Consider the following 16,821-nt stretch of genomic DNA (forward strand, 5'->3'; position numbering starts at 1 on the left):
CAAATAAAGCTATGGGATAGAATAATTTTAATTTCCAGATTGCTGCTAATTTCAAAGGGCCCGCTGCATTGGTCTAAGGCAAAGCATTGTGGAATTCTTCAAAAAAATCTGACCAAAGCTCTGAGATGGTCGGAGGTAGTGTTTCTAGAGCTAACATCCGTTGCCAGTCTTCACCTCCTTAAGGCCAGATGGACTTGTTCAGTGCTCCACCCCTATGACCACCTAGTGGCTCTATTTGTTCCTTCCTTGGGGCTAGAAGATGTCATATTACGTATAGAAGCTCTGACGAAATTTACTCCACAAGCCCTTAATAATAGTCAAGTAGGAATAGTCTTATTAAATACCGGAATGTCTTTAATGAGCAAGGCTGTCCTTCAAAACAGAATGGACTTAGATAGTCTACCTGCATCCCAAAGTGGTACAGCGTAATCATTCAAGCTGAGTGCTGCTCAGACAAGCAGTTTGGGAGAGGCTTCTCAAACCTGAGGTTGGAAGGTATTTGTGGTTGACAGTCCTCGCAAAAAATAATCCATATGCAAGGCTTCCTCCAAACTAATTGCTTGTTTAAAATGTAAACTTCCCAGGGAGGGTTTCATTTGTTCAACTTTTGCCTCAGGTGGTCTTACAGAGTCCTCACAGCTGTCCAGTGAAGTGGCCATTCTCCTATTTTACAGAGAGAGGGAGCAAGTTGAAAGTGGTCAAGTAACTTGTGCCACTTTGTCTAGCACATGTGCCAGACGTGGGCTTACCGACTAGTAAGGGTAACAGGCAAATGGAGGATTCACAGCCTTTTCAGGCACAACTAAAAGGCATTTCTTGTTCTTAAGACAAACAACAGCGAAAAACCAAATGTGTGCCATACGCACGTCTGGCAAGTGCTGGAGCTGGGATTCCTACCTGTGTCCATTCGATTCCAAAGCCCCCTTCCTTTGATTCCACTGTATCCCTGGGATCCAGCTTCAGCTGAAATTAATCTGCGTAGTGAAGGTTAATAGTGATGAATAAACGGAAAGCAATAGGATATACTGGAGTACATGAGGAAGCCATATGGTTTAAAACTAATGTGGTTTAACCTTGGTTTTCCAGAGAGGCCTGATGTGGGCTGTTGAGCATGCATTGTACATCTTCTTTAAACAATTATAATGTCCCAAAGCCAAGAACGATGCCCTTAAAGATACGGATGTTGCCTCCCCCATATCAGCATTTCTTTAAGGCTAGCATTTCTTTCCAGCAGCTAAAGATTAATTACTCACCTGCTTTAACTCATCTCGTGACCACTGACCTGCTGACCACCAACTTGCTGTCCTCACCTTGTGACCACTGAGCTGCTATGGTAGCCAGGCATCTCGTGACTGTAGTAAAAGAGATAGTCCAGTCATATGCGATGTGTTTTCTTTGTTCAAAAATGGTATATAACTGCTCTGTACACCACACTTCTTCAGAGTGCTTCCTTCCTTGGAAAGGAAGCCCCTAGGCTATCATCCTCAGACCTGGCTCAAATAATAAACTCACCCCAATTTTGATTTAGAGATTTATTATGAATTCTTTGTGTCAACAATAGATAAATATTAATGTCTTTACAAGTCAGTGTAGGTACAAAGCAGTAAGTGAACCTATAGGTTGACTACCTCAATCTCCTTTCTAGACCCTTGTCCCTTGCCTACCTCAACTGTCTAGGCTGTAAGTCATAGAAATGACTTCCCAATGTCTCCTGCAGGTAGCAGTGTCCATGTGACACGGTTCTGGCCAAGGCAACATAAACATACATGTGGAGGTTTCTGGCAAAGCCTTTCCTTTTCAGATCTAGGCACTAAGCCTTCTTCTGTCCCCTTCTTTTCCTGCTGGAAACATGAATACTGAGACCTACAGGTGCAGGAGCCGTCTTGGGACCATGAGGTGGGGAACAAACGAGGAAGGCCCATATGGGAAGCACAACTGACTGAAAAGGTAGGAGGGGCCTGCTGGCATCATTCAGATGCTAAAAAGGGTTGGAGGCTTGCTCCCCAGGCTTGTTGAAAGCCACTGTTGTAGGCTTTTCTGTTATTGACGGAGAACACAATCCTAATTGTTACATATGTATAAGCAGAGTCGCTTTTTTATGTGAGAAATAAATTAAGCTTACATTTCTCAGTTTCTCATGAGAGTTTTAGGCATACTTGAGTGGTCCTTGAATTAGAAATTTTAAAGATTGAAGTAATTATTTGAGTGCTTATACTAGATAGTTTACCACAGATTATCTTTGTACCACTTAAACACTGGTCATATAATAAGCAGCAGTGAATGCAGATTCTGAGACCAGAAGCCCTGCCTCCAGGGATTTCATGCAGGAGGGGATTAGGGACATGGGCCTGGGCAGGGTCTAGGGAGCTGCTTTTTGTGTCTGGGGCTGCACCTCTGTCTTGTACAGGCTATAAGTTTCTTGGACCCTGTCCTTGTTCCTCCGGGTTGGAATCTCCATTTCACAGAATTTTGTCCCGAGTGGCAGAGGAGCTTCGAGGTTCTACAGCCCCTGATAGAATTCCCTTGCTCACAGCCTCCTGCCTACACCACCCTCCAGCATCCACTACATCCAGTTGAGGTCGGCCAGTGGTTCTAAGAGGAACTCACTTTTTTAAAGATATGAGACTCTGCTCTTTTATATTTCACCACTAATCTCTTTCTATCAGCTTCATATCTTATGGCAAATTCTCACTATGTTTTTGATCTGTCACTAGGAGACAATGCCACTCGAAACCCATGATAATCAGTGCTGCATTGGATCTATTTTGTTTGTACGTTTCTTCCATCATTTCGTTGGGATTGGAGGCAGAGGAGAGATAAACCCTGGTGTGTTTTCAAGCAGCTTGGTCAGAAACCAGTGCTGACTCTCTATCTTGTAGATGGCCTCGAAACTACTCTTGGTGTTTGTGCTTTCACTTCAGGTTAGCATGCTGCTTGATCAAAAAGACTGAAACAAAAAATGAAGGGAAATTGGAATCTTCAAAAAGTTTCTTGTCAGCAAACCTTTGGAAATCTCTTGGTTAAGAGATGAAAAAACATCAATAAATTCATTATTTTCTTTTTCCTTCTTATTTCAATTCAAATAACAACATATGTGCTAAGGGAACATTCAGAAAGAATCATGCCACTAGATGGAAACTCCATGTGAATAGGGATCTTAGTTTTGTCCACTGATGATACATGCTTGTCATGCAGTAGGCATTCAACAATAGGTCCCTAAATATACTCATTTTATTGATCACCATAAATGTTAAAATACTTGGCCTAAAATTAAGGCCCAACATTAAATGCTGCCTTGACATCTGGTGAACTGGGAGGGATCGATATGGGCCTAACTACAAGTTCCTCTCCCCACTCTGCTCCCACAGGTCAAGTACCCTAGCTAAACAACACTCTTCCTCAAGAAGACCAGGCACAGTTCTTGCTTATCCCTGAGTAGTAGGGTTCATTTCCCTGCCAGCTCATGGAATTATTCAAAGAAGCTGATCACATTCTTCCACGGTACCCATGGTTACCTCACCCTCTTGATACTACAAGGCCTGCCTCACACAACCCCTGGTTGTTCACTCTGTTCTGAGTGCAGCTCCCACGTAGCCTTGTGAGGCATGCAGCAGCATCCTTCACTGGGCTGTGAGTATATGTGACTAATAAACTGCTGCCAGTCTCATCTGTGCAGTGTCCAGGTGTCGAATGTTGTGTGTTGCCATCCCCAAAACCTTGGGGCAGAAATTCCTCCCTTATTATCAGGGTGAATAGGAGGCCATTAGGACAATTGGCCCAGTCATGATCGTGGACATGAGCAAGATGGCCCAAACATGACCAAGGACATCTGGTCAGCTTTAACTAACCGCTCTAGGCTAACTGACTGATTCCATGATATGGCAAAGGCTACCTGAGACAGATCTACCAGTTGCTGCAGGCTTGTGTTTTGCGCATACTCTGTGTTTATCTCAATATTGCCATCTCTCCCCACTCTGAAACGCTCCCAAACCAAAACAAGAGTTGTTGTAAATTTACTATACTACAGCTTGACATATTGTTGGGTTTGGCTTGTGTTTGGCAGGTGGTCTCTGAGGCTCCTGGCTATAAAGGCAGGGACAACTAACCTTAACTGATTGACTCGAGTTCTATTTACCAAGAGTCCAGCTAGAACAATCTGGTCACTGCATCTAGCCTCATGACCATCTCTGGCAGCTTGGGGGCAGCCATATGGATATTATCTGCGATTGTGCATCCCTGGGACAGGCTCAGGGATGGCCAACTGTGAGGTGTGTGGAAAGGAAGGAGACCACAATCTTGGGCGGAATTAAGTATGGCACCCTGGTTGCTTAAGAATAATTGTTTCTTAGGCAAAGATAGTGGCCTTGCCCGTCTCAGGTGCTGTTGCTTTCCCTTGTGCTGTTGCATGCATTCTTTTGACCCCATGAGTATCAAGGTGCACATCTATGGAGGCCTGTGGCCAGGTGCTGATGAGAAAAGAAAAGGGGAAGGAGCATTTGGTACCAGCCTATCCCAAAACACCAGAGGAGGTAACTCAACTGCTCTCCTCATGTAAAATCCCTATCCAATGTGCTGATTCGCTCTTGAGCCTCTACAACATGGGTTTTGAATTAACTTTAACATCTGCTGAAATGCACCAGTTGGCAAACTTTCATGGACTTAACCAATACTGGGGCTCAAATTACAGTTATACCTGGGGATCCCCGTAAATATTAACATGATACCCCCCCTATAATCTTAGGGGAGTTACTACATATAAAATAGAGAACAAATAGGTATGCCTCACCTTAACCATTAGAACTCTTTCATGCCTAAATTCCCCATTGCACCCATTGCCCTAAAATAGACTATAGTGAGCATAGATATTCTGGCTCAGTGAGTGATAAATTAAAATTTAGTCTTTGGCACTTACATATCGGCTTAACAAAATGAGAACCATTGACCCCCTCCCCCTAAGATAAAATAGCTAATATGGCCCAATGTAAATTAAAACAGGATTTTCAAGGATTGCAATTCATAAGACCTAGTTAGTAAAAGGGTGATCATCCCCACTGCTTCTCCATTTAACAGCCCAATTTGGCCTGTTCTTTAACCCAGAATGAATGAATGGTGCCTCAAGGTGGATTATCATAACCTTAATGCTGCAGTCCCCATCATCCATTGAGGCCCTAGTATCCAGTACCCAATATTTTTGAAATTATCATTTCCATCCAATCAGCAATGGTCAATATTTTGCTATCATAGATTTGGCTAATAAGTTCTATTCAGTGCATATAGCAACAGCCTCTCAGCTGAAGTTTGCTTTCACCTCTGAAGGGATATAATACACATTTACCTCTGGGGTACCTCGGCAGGCTTCCCATTACACAGTCTTTGCAGGCAAGATCTTAACTGCATCCACCTTTCTCCAGGAGCATAGATATGATATCACCTTGATGATATCCCCTTGATGATGAGGAGACTTATTTGATATACTCATTAAGAACATACGAATACTCACAAAGGAACTCATAAAAAGGGGATGGGCCATTGTGCCACACATAGTGTAAGGCCCCACCACCTCTCTTAAATTCTTGAGAATTATTTGGTAAACTGAGACCTGATCCATCCCTGAAACTGTCAAGGAACAACTACTGAGCCTCTTAGCCTCCACAATATTGATACGAATCCAACATCTTTCAGCCTTTGTTGGGTTGTGGAGTCAACATATTCCTTATTTACAACTTTTACTTAATCTCATTGATGCTGTAACTTACAAACTGACCCACCTGAAATGGGGCCCCCTCCCACAAAAGGCTCTAGATTTTGTCCAATTTGAAATCAAAAGGCACTCTTGTTAATGCCCTCCAAGACACCTTCAGTGTAGAGGCTTTAGTAACCTCCCCTCACGCCTCCTGGAGTCTCTGGACCACCTGTGATGGCCATAAGTTATCCATGGGCTTCTGATGCCGTCCTAGGCCCTGCACTATATACCATCAGAACAGCAATTGCTGGCCACTTACTAGCCTCTTCTGGAAATGCAGGCTCTCCTAGACCCTGAGGCTGTGACCCTCCATCTCCAGCTGCCCATTATGTGTTGGGTCATGGCGGTAGCACCCTACAAGCTCAGCATGGCTACCAAGGCCTACTTGCTGCACAACATAGCCAAACCTGGACATGAAGGAGGAGGTGGCCTCCCCTGTCCTCAGACCCTTGTCAGATGCCAGGATGCTGGAGGAGGGTACCCCTCTTCCAGACCCCTTGGCTACCTGGAGAGTCCCTTGGGATCAACTGAGTGAACAGTAATGGGAGTTTGTACACTTTATGGATAATATCATCACCATATATGTGATGAAGCCACGTTCAGTGGAATTTGCTGCTCTCCATCCCTTAACTGGAATGTCCCTGATAAAGGACAGCACGGTTGCCAACTTCAGGTAGTTATCTGCACTGGATGCCCTGGCCAATAAACGGCTCCACCTTTACATTTCACAACTCTTGGGCAATTGTGTAAGAGTTGCCCCAGGACACTTCTTATTCCCAGCCCCCATAATCTAGAATCTTTCCTTCAGTAGGATGACTGATCCTTCAGATTAGCCAATGATCCGTGGCTCCCACTCCAAACCTGGACCTTTCCCCCAGCTCAAAGTTTTCCCAACGTTGTAGCACATTAGAATCATCTGGGGAGCTTTAAGAAACCCTAATGCTTATGTTGCATGCCAAAACAATTAAATCAGTGTATCCTGGTGTGGGAACCAGGCATCAGTATTTCTAAAGGTTCCTGGTTGTCTAAAGTGTACCAAATTGGGGCCGGCCCCGTGGCCTAGCGGTTAAGTGCGCACTCTGCTGCTGGCGGCCTGGGGTTCGGATCCTAGGCGCACACCGATCCACCGCTTGTCAGGCCATGCTGTGGCAGCGTCCCATATAAAGTGGAGGAAAATGGGCACAGATGTTAGCCCAGGGCCAGTCTTCCTCAGCAAAAAAGAGGAGGATTGGCATGGATGTTAGCTTAGGGCTGATCTTCCTCACAAAAAAAATAAATAAATAAAGTGTACCGAATAGTTGGTAGACCACCTCGTAGCCACTGCCCAAAGGCTCTGTTGAAAGATTTGCGGAATAATTCCATTGAATTTGTTACTTATACAATCCTGAAGAGATTGATAAAGTTAAACTTCCTAAATACACCAGTCTTTTGCATAAATCGGTTACTTACTACTTTAAATTTTATTGTAAAGAGCTAGTATCAGTAATATTAGGAGATTCTAACTAATATGGTGAAAAACAAATGTGTATGTATGAAAAGGGATATATATTTTGTAACTTATCTACGGTTCTAGGCAATGTATTACAGAAACACATTAATTATTGTACTTCAATCTTGTAACAGTGGAACACATGTGAAAAGTTAGTACACAGACGTTCAGTCATGAATATACAACCTGAGCAATCATACTTTATTCCTTCTTACTTGACATTCAAAATTAACCTTTTATTTTGCAAGGACATGCCATGTCATTTAAATATACATATATCTGAAGAAATTAACAAGTTATATTTTATATTTACTTGTACCTGGATCAATATACTGACCTTGAAAGATCTCAGAATAGTCCTTACTAACTGTTCTCAAACAATTCTCAAGCACTTATTAGCATGCCAGACATGATATAGTAAAGCTTTAGAAAAAAGTATAATTCTGTTGCTATTCAAGAAGTATTGTTTTCGTAGCAGCAAGTTTGAACAGAATTGTAAATTGCACTTCTCATAGAATGAAGTTTAATTCTTCTTTTTTTGTTAACATCAATTGATAGGTGTGATTGGCTGTATTGTTTTTTCAAAAAGTGAGGGAGATACCCAAAAGCATTTGACAAAGGGAATCATTCTGAACTAAGCTGACTGGTGGAGAAGAAAACTGATTAAGATCCTAGGGCAAGTTGTGTGCCTCTGTGTGATTATGAGCTCTCTTGAGCTATGATTTAGTGGCTTCTAACAACTGGTTTATTAAGTGTTGAGGAGGGTGCTCTGCCTGCTGTTGCGTGTGCATAGAATATCTGCTCATGTCATCACAGTGAGTGAAGAGAGCTGCTTCTCACTTGCTTCCAGAGATTGAGGCTATTAGACTCAATAACCAGCTGTTTTGAATGTCCAGGTTTTCTTGTCCACAGGCCCAGATACTTCACAACTGGGTTTTCCAGGTCAGCCCTGATTTCAGTTTTATTCTTTTCAGAAAATATCATTTGTTTAATAAATAGTTGCATGCATTGAATTTATACCTTTTTTTGGCAAAATGTCATCTAAGCACCAATCAAATATGACCACTTATCACATCACTTACTCTAGTTTTAGTTCTGAAATATCTCCATTGTGTCCATAGAAAAGGAATAGTCATTTTCTGAGAAAATGCTATCAGTTTCAGCTATCAGTTACTCCTTTGTAAAACAGAACTCATCAGTTTATAGGGTCGAATGAAAATAGCAACAGACAGGCAATATGCTTTAGAGAATGTCAATAAACATAGATGAACCATATTAGGAAATTACTTTATGTGCATCATCTCATTTTTCATCCTTCCCAGCAGCCCCCTGAGCTGGGTAATATTAGTCTCACCAAACTACTAGTGAGGTGATGGAGGAACGGAGATTCAGTCACACGGTCAGGTCTGGTGAGCGGAGGGGTGATGGTTCAAACTGAGACCGTCTGTCTGCAGAGCTTGGGCTCTTAACACTTGGATATTGACCACAGTCTCCTGACAAGTTTTACAAACATGATTTCCTTTTGCGCACACAACAATCATGTTACACAGGTATTTACCCCATTTCACAGGTAGGACTCAGAACTGCTTTGCCAGAGATCACACAGTTAGCTAGAGTCTGTGTTGGGACTCAAGCAAAGACTTCGGATGTTAAATTCAGTACCTTTTCTACCACACCAAAGCCTCATCTCCCCTTAGTGCCCTCTGGGTAGTCAACACAGCAATGACATATTGATTTGATTTTGACAGTTAACTATAGAGTTTTATAATTAACATATGCACATATGTAACACACACCTTCACCTTTTGAGGATGAAAGTCAGGTTTTCTAACCCTTTAATTCCTTCACCCACTTGAAGCAAATCAACAAGTTTAAAATACCAGTTCTAAAACCCGGCCCTACTTAAGATCCCTGTTGAGGGACATGGGCTCTTCCCATTTGCCCTTTGAAAATTTGAGACTTGGGAGATGACTTAATAAAAAGAATAAATCATAAAAAAATATTTATGATATCATTTTTAAATCCTTGCATGGATAGTATTTTAATTAGGTATATAGAAAAATACCAGTCAAATTTTGGCACACTGCACATAAGAGGCATGAGCATTGCCAGAACAATGTAAAAGTGGAAACTTTTTTTCCAAAATGATTTTGAGGCGAGTATCTTTCATATAACTCCAAGGTAAGTAAAAGAAAATGAGGACCTGGAGCTCTAGTGAAATAGTTTTAAAATTAAATGATTTGTTTTGGAAAATATTGACAATTTTGAGTTTCTCCCTGGAATGTATTTGTAAAATCCAATACCTTCTGATTGCTCAGTTTTTACTTTCAGTCATCTTTCAATATGGTTAGCTGAAAACAGGTGAAATAGGAAATCTTGGAGCTTGAAGAGTACATAATAGTGGAAATGTTGTAGTATAAGCTCACTACCTTTTAAATTAGCATTTTATGTTGCCAGCATCACCAGCAATCTTTCAATAATCATCTGTTAATTTTGTGTAGCTGGTCAGCTAAAAAGTAATGATTGTTCATCACTCTTGGGAAAAAAATGTATATTTGAACAAAGATAAGAAGACAGTCTAAATGATTGAAGTATAAATTCAAAGCCGTGGTTCTCAACTCCGGATGAGTTGGAGACATCTTTGATTGTCCAACCAGGATCGAGGGGGGTTTCTATTGTCATCTAGTGGGTAGAGCCCAGGGATGCTGCTAAACCTCCTACAATGCACAGGACAGTCCCCCACCACAAAGAATTATTGGGCCCCAAACGGGCTGAGGTTGAGAAACCCTCGATTAAAGCAGCAGAATAGTTTCATTTACACTAGTAAAATTACATACGCTTATACACTATTAGAACTATTCAAGTAATTACAGACCATTTGGCTAATGATGTGGGATAGTAAGTGTAATAGTATATTTTGGGGAGTTCTAAAATATACTGCTTTAAGGATGATATTTAGACTCAAGTTCTCAATTGGTAGAGTACTGGATGTTCAAATATTTCAAGGGCCAGCATACTTCTTGAGAGTATCTGTATCCTATACAGAAACTGGTCAGTGGCTCAGGTTTCAGTCCTCTTCTGCTGAGGAGGGGGTACCTTGGTTACCAGGGGCTTTGTTCTTTGGTTGCTTTGGCCTTGAAATCCTGCTCTCTGCTCACTGGCATTGCCAGAACAACTCACTGGAATACTTTTCTTCAATCAGCATGAATAGTCTTTAGCAAAAACCTCTGTATTCAAATTCTAAATAAAAGGATCTGGCCTATAAAATCAATACCATTAACATATAGTTTAAAGGTAATTTTGTTGCAAAATTTCTAAATATATGTATTAGATGCCAAATGTTAAAATTCAGTTCTTTCAGTCTTCCTGTTCCCTTCTCTTTCTGAATAATTTCACTCTAAATATGAGGGGCAGAACAAAGGAGATGTCCATGCTGGCAGGGCTAGAGAAGACTGTGGTGGCTCAGAGGGGAGTGTTGGAACCAGAGAAGAGTGAGGAGGGCGTCCACACTGGGGGCAGGAAGGAAGGGAAAGTGGTCCAGGTGTGTGGGCCTGAACTGGCTAAGGAGGGCTTCCACACAGTGGGGCAGGCTAGTGGTGTCAGCGTTTGAGTGGGACGAGGAACACATCTATCTATGTGATGGGTGGCCCAGCATGAGTGGTTGGAGCTCAAGCAGGGTGAGGTGGGGGACCTGTGCAGGAGGGCTTCCCAGCACAGGGTGCTGACACCCAAGCAGGCTGAGAAATACAAAAAGACAATGAGATAATGCCTTAGGAATCCTGAGGGAAAATTATTAGCAATCAGGAATTCTGTACCCAGCCAATCAATCTGCACCTTTAGATATGTAAGGGCTCAACATTTTTCCTCTAGTCACTCTCTCTGAGAAAGCTACAGGAGGATGAGTTCCAGCAGATGAGGGAGCACAACACAGAATATGGGAAACAAAAGACCCAACACAAGAAGAAGGAGAAGGGAACCCCCACCATGGTGGTGAAGGGAAAACTCAGGAGGAAAGCTGAGTAGCAGATGTAGAGTGGAAACAGTCGAGATGAGAACAGGTCAGAAGTCTCCAAATTTCTTCAAGAAGAAGATATTCGTTGAATAACTGGTGAGAACGGATGTCTTGGGAGGAGAGTTAGAAACCAACAAAGAGTTTGAGGTTAAAGAACTGATAAATATGTAAGAACATTAAGCACATAAAACAATAGGACTTACTAATTCCAGAGAAAGCAGGAAGCTGAGCAAGAAAGGGAAAGTAATTGTACTTTACTACATGGCAAAGTTGTGACAAGTGTTTTCATCATCAGTATAATGTAAACATTGAATGTTGATCTAACCAAAATGATCAGATAACAATACTGGAAGGATGGGGGAATGGGAAGGATGGAAGTGAGCAGTAGTTGTGGTGGACACCGTGGGATGTGAGAGTTAAGACAGCGAATTCTTCATGATCTATATAGTATGTCAAGAAATAATATATTTTTAAAAATTGAAACATTAAAAAGTAGCTACACTGGAACATTACTTAGAGATATATAGTTAAACAAAGTAACACTGTCAGTAACTAAAATATGAGTTGCTTTCAACCACTTCCCATTGGCCCTTACCATTTCAGTTTGAGCTAATCTGACTTCCAATTTCTAGCACCTGCATCTCTTGCCTGAGGGTTTTCTCTAGCCTCTAGAGCCCACTTTGCCTGAACACCATAAGTGCTGGGGAAAAAATGCACCAGGAACAGCCCTCCACCAATGAACTCAAGAGTGAGTTATAAATACCCCAGCTCTTTCATTCCTTGGGTGGGATAAGTCTGTGGCAGGGGGTGGGGTAGGTCTGGGGGTGAGGCACAGTTCTAAACCATTTTCCAGAGTTCTCCAGCAGGATAAGCGCCAGTTTGACACAGAGGCAACTTCCTGGGTCAGACTTCATTTACTAGCTTCCTTCTCTGTCCTATCTTATTTACCCACTTCCCCACCAGTGTTTCTGGGATCACCTCCCAAATAAATGACCTGCTAAAGTCATTATTGCAAAGTCTGCTTCAGGGAGATCCTACACTGAGACAGCTAAAAGAGATAAAGGTGAATATCTCTGAGGAAAAGGAAATGGGACGGAGAACGGAATGTCTTAACTATGACCCCTGAGCCTATTTGAATTTTTCCTTATCCTAAAACACTCTTATTTTGGTAGGAAATTGATGTCTTTGCTTGAATTGGTGAGGGAAACTTATAAAAGTCAGAAGCTGAACACAACCCCCTTTGCCCGCCTAGTTCAACTTTCAGGCTGTTTCAGAGTTGGCGGGCTTATCCTAAGCCTTCAGTTCAGACAAGGAAACTGGCTGGAAGGTTAGTCCAGTACCCTGTGTTGTACATGACTGTTGAATTCAGAGAAGTAACTATCCATAGGCATAAGCTGTATTCAAACCCCAGGTTTTTTTTTATTAGTGCTAGTTTGAAATAGGTAGCATTAGTTGGACTCCTTTCAAAATTCTTAGTTCCTTGAAGATGAAAAGAAAAGCATTCCAGAGGCCACTCTTTTTTCTCTGGAGTATTTTAAGAAGATGTGAAATTGTCGAGTATCTCAGAATCCATATTGAGTTCCTAGTGCACATGCTCTCTTTCTCTCTTGCTTTTTTTCAAAATTACCTTGGTGGGTAGAGTTGGTGCTGCCTTCTACGTAAGTCAAATCTTTATCAGCAGTAAATTAACGGTGTGGGGATGGTGGGAAGAGAAGGAAAAACTGTCACCTATATTCCTCAAAGCCGGACCATATCATCCTGACATCCTGACAGCTTTTCACAGACCTCCCTTATCACATTTCAATGTCTACTAATATCTCTAATCCATTGACTTTCTCATGTTTCCTTACAGGTTTTTGAAATGTTCACCAAGCTAGAATCCCAGATTACCAATCTAGGACATGACTTCACGTGGACACATCCTGAACTCTGTCCTCCTATGAAATGAAATGTAAAAACCAACTCACATTCAGGGTCTGCCTGTCCCTCATGTCCAGGCAGAGCAGAAAACATCCACAGAAGGCTGCTGACCACAGACGAAGTCCTCCAAGAAAAAAATAAATAAACTGAGGTTAGCACTCCATCATTCAACCTTGTGACACTTGTGGACCAGAAATGTCATCCAAACCTCAGACTCAGTGATGCCACTGAGTCTTTATCAGTGGGATATAGGTTTCCAGTTGCTTTTGTCAGCGGTCATGATGAATTTGTACTGCCCCAGACATACTTCTTACTGTCATGCAAGTAGTCAGGGAAACAAGTTAACATAGCTAAATAAACTGGCCTGTGAGGGGATCCCATGGGTGACTTTGGTCCGTGGGCAGCTCAGCTCCCCCAACTAAGCCAGTAACTGAACCCTGGCAGCCATTCTTGGGCTGTTTACTGACAGGCATTTGAGTCAGCTCCATCCCTTCTCTTCCTTGGCCCACTTCTTATTTTCTAGGCCTTTCTCACTCCTCCTCCCCTGCCCCCAGCCAGTCTGGGCTTCCTGGTGCATCTGCAGCCCAAGTACTGTTCCAATCTTCATAAACTCCAAGACTGACCCAAAGTTACCAGTAGAAAAATCAGCAGAGATGCTAAATAGTCAGCCCTAAATATTATAAACTACTTTCTGCAAATTGGACAGTTGATAGTATGCAGGGTATTCCTGAAATCTCCTAAACACATCCACAAGGCCAAACCTAAGGGAGCATTTCCAACTCCCTTGCAGAACAGACACTCTCCAAGGCCAAGAGACACTGCAGCACCTAAGCAACGGGCTTTATTTAAAAATATTTTCCCAGCAAGAGTTTGTTCCTTTCCCAGAAGAGTGGAGCAGAAAAACTATCTAGGTTCTGGCTAGTGTCTCTAAAATATCACATTTGAACACGCATATATTAAAATTGTTGAAGTCTATAAAATATATTATCAGAGTGCTCATATTTGGATTACATTGGTTGTAGATTATTTTTACAATCTGAGTCTGCTCCCTCCCCATTGTCTTCTGACCCATGCCCTTCTAACCCCACCTCAGGACACTTTCTAGCTTTCTGAGACTAAACATATGTGATAGTTTTTAAAAATTATCTTTGATTTTGATTTTGAATGTCACTGTCCTTTCAGAGTAAGGCAGCATGTTGCATTGGAAAGAATCCTGCCGTTGATACCAAACACCAAGGTTTTGGTATAAACTACCGTTACCAGATGTGGGACTTCAGGTAAATCAGTAAGGGCCTCCAGTTTCTCAACTGTAAAATGGGGGCTTAGACTAGACCATTTCGAAGGGTCTCCCTTCCCTCTTTATCATCTTGACAATAATTTCAGTATTTGCTATTAAAACTGTTTTGAGTAGATTTTGGACACTGCTATAATCTTTTACAAATTGCAGTTCAGTACTACACCATAAAGGCCCCTTCAGTGTTACCCCCAAACATAAACTAAGTCAAGTAGAACACCATATAAACTTGATTTACTTGTAATTTTAGTACCCAGTTATCTCATTTAAATATGAATTTAAAACATTCAAAATGCTTAGATACTGCGATGTCATAATTGCATTTTTACCAATATTAACACTATTTTACCATTTCAAAGTGATTTCCAAGAAGGGTCGTTCTGCTGCAGAGAATTTCTGGGCCCATATTTATCTCCTTCAAACCATGACTCAACCTCCACATACACCTAAGAGAGTCTCTGCATTGCTTTGGTTGGGCCGGCAGTGTCTTGGGAAGAGATGGACAGCCACATGGAGGATGAGATTTTTTCCCCCTAACTTTGTTCCTAATCACTGACAAAGACACTGAGTGAGGTTACCATTATTTTAATCTCTAAATCTTTGCTCATAATCAGACCTTAGTTTCTTATCCTTTCCGTAATATACTTTCTTATAATTTCCTCATTCTTCTTGTTTTATCACAAAAATCTGTAATTATAAGCCAGCTGAACAAAGACCAAATCAGGTTCAGTATTTGGAAATGTCAGATGTCTCGTTGGTAATCGGGGCTTAATAATAATAATAATAATAAATATAATAATTAATGCAAGTATTAATTAACATAAATGGCTAAGAAATAGCTCAAAAGTGTCAGAGCAGAAATGTTTGTCCTTCCAACTAAAGGGTACTGTAATGATAAATAAAAGGAAAAGCTTTGGATAATCAGAATTGCCAAAGACAATTGGGATATATTTTAATATAGTTGAGTTGTGAAGCCATCATTTAATAGCTCTGCTTTAATTTTTTTGCCTCACAATTGGAAGCAAACAAAAGTGTGAGTGTGTGTGTGTTTAGCAGAGGCTCTATTGAGTAACAATTATTAATGAACTCAGGGTCAATGCCAGGGTGAGAAGCCAATACAAATGAATGGCCTGGTGATCCAGAGGGGGCTCAGAGCCTGCTATGTTGCATAGCAACACAAATCCCATGTAAGGTCTTGTCTTTAGCCAGTCAACCCTTGCAGGGGGCTCAAACCCACTCTTGGTGAGCTCTGGCTAGACTATGGCAGGAATGTTTGGACAGCGTGATTGAATTTAATGGGAAAGAAATACTTAAAATTCCAGGTTCTGGATGGTCTATGAGTCAGTGCTAGATCTTAGGCATCCACTAGACCCCAGCATGGCTCCCAATCACTGAACATGGAGAAACCATGTTCTCCAAGGGCCCCAGAAAATCCATGCAGACTAAATGAAGGGAAATCACCTTCTTCTCCCTCCATAACCTCAAACTGATTTCCCAGTCCTGCTATTCTTTATTTTCGTTTTCTTGAATCCAAGCCTAAAGCCACAGCCTTAGTTCAGGCTCTGGTCAGCACTCAGGTGGACCACTGCAGTTCTTTATTGACTAGCGTCTGGGGTCTTCCCCCTTTAATTGACTAATCCCTGTAAAATCCCAGTGCAGATTTTTTCACGCCCATCACCCCCAGGATAGAGTACAAACTCCTTGGTGTTACAGCCAGAGCCCTTCAGAAGTTGAGCTGTGCCTCCAGGCTCATTTCTTAACAAGTCTCCCACATGAGGAACTCCTTGCCCCAGGCAAACTGAAGGACCAGCAGCAAATCCCCGGACTGGGCACGCATGGTCCTGCCTTTAATCAGTCTCCTTCTTCTGCCCAGAATGCCCTCCCTCTTCACCTCCTCGTCTTCATGGAGAACTTCAGTGCATCCTTCAAGATCTGGCCCAAGCTTCTCTACAACTATAATTGTATCAAAACCATATGTTGATATGTTCTCAGCTGCTTGAGGTTAGCAGCCATTGTATTCATGTTTGTTTCCTCTCTTCTGATTTCATCTCCTACTAGTCTCCCTTGCCTTCTTTCTATTCTTCGGCCATGCCAAGTCCCAGAGCCTTTCCTCTGGCTCTTCCCTTTGCTTAGAGATCCCTTCTCTGTCCCTATACCTACTCTTCACAGGACTGGTTCATTCATCATTCAGGTCTCAGCTCAAATGTCACCTCTCCAGAAAGGCAGTCTCTACTGTCCCAGATCTAAAGTAGTCCCCCTCCCAACAACCTTCCAAACATTCTCTTATCCTGTTTCATTTCTACTGAAGCATTTGTCACCATCAGAAATGATCTTGTTTATGTCCATGGTTATTTGTTCCTCTC

The 16,821-nt window shown here is 41.9% G+C and overlaps 1 long non-coding RNA gene across 1 annotated transcript; it reads right to left on the minus strand.

Annotated features, from left to right (window-relative positions):
* Window positions 1–625: 625 nt before the first annotated feature.
* LOC131419777 (uncharacterized) lies at window positions 626–13,290 on the minus strand. Its single transcript, XR_009223338.1, has 3 exons — window positions 13,212–13,290; window positions 1,254–1,352; window positions 626–974 (listed from the first exon to the last, which is right to left on the minus strand). It is a non-coding gene; the product is annotated as an uncharacterized LOC131419777 (long non-coding RNA).
* Between the last annotated feature and the right edge of the window lie 3,531 nt (window positions 13,291–16,821).

The sequence above is a fragment of the Diceros bicornis genome, chromosome 22 (assembly GCF_020826845.1).
Source record: "Diceros bicornis minor isolate mBicDic1 chromosome 22, mDicBic1.mat.cur, whole genome shotgun sequence".
Lineage (NCBI taxonomy): Eukaryota > Metazoa > Chordata > Mammalia > Perissodactyla > Rhinocerotidae > Diceros > Diceros bicornis.